Below are 505 nucleotides of genomic sequence, written 5' to 3' on the forward strand. Positions count from 1 at the left end.
TCTATTTTACACATGTATATATTTTTAGGTATAACAAAACTAACCAAGTTCACAATCTTCTTTTGATGATTCTTGGTATCTTCTTTTCTATAATGATATGTCCTAACATCAAAAATGGCTTCCCTTTCCAAAAAGGGCGCGTTGCTAGGCAATCAGAAACAGACACTTTTAATAATTACACTTAATTAAATTAATATATATTATACACATGTATATATTTTTAGGTATAACAAAACTAACCAAGTTCACAATCTTCTTTTGATGATTCTTGGTATCTTCTTGTCTATAATGATATGTCCTAACATCAAAAATGGCTTCTCTTCTTTCCAAAAAGCTATGTCTCTCTCACAACAATGGCTTCAATCAAGCAATCCAAACTCAGAGTCTCCTATTCTTCTTGGTTGTCTTCCTTTTTCAAACTGTCCACTCTTGCTGGACAGAAATTGATGAGGGCCTCCTCATTTTGGAAACATCATTCCCCAATCGCGCCCAAACAACGAATGAA

This window comes from Halyomorpha halys, unplaced genomic scaffold (genome assembly GCF_000696795.3).
Source record: "Halyomorpha halys isolate HHAL.00 unplaced genomic scaffold, Hhal_1.1 Scaffold4975.1, whole genome shotgun sequence".
NCBI classification, from domain to species: domain Eukaryota; kingdom Metazoa; phylum Arthropoda; class Insecta; order Hemiptera; family Pentatomidae; genus Halyomorpha; species Halyomorpha halys.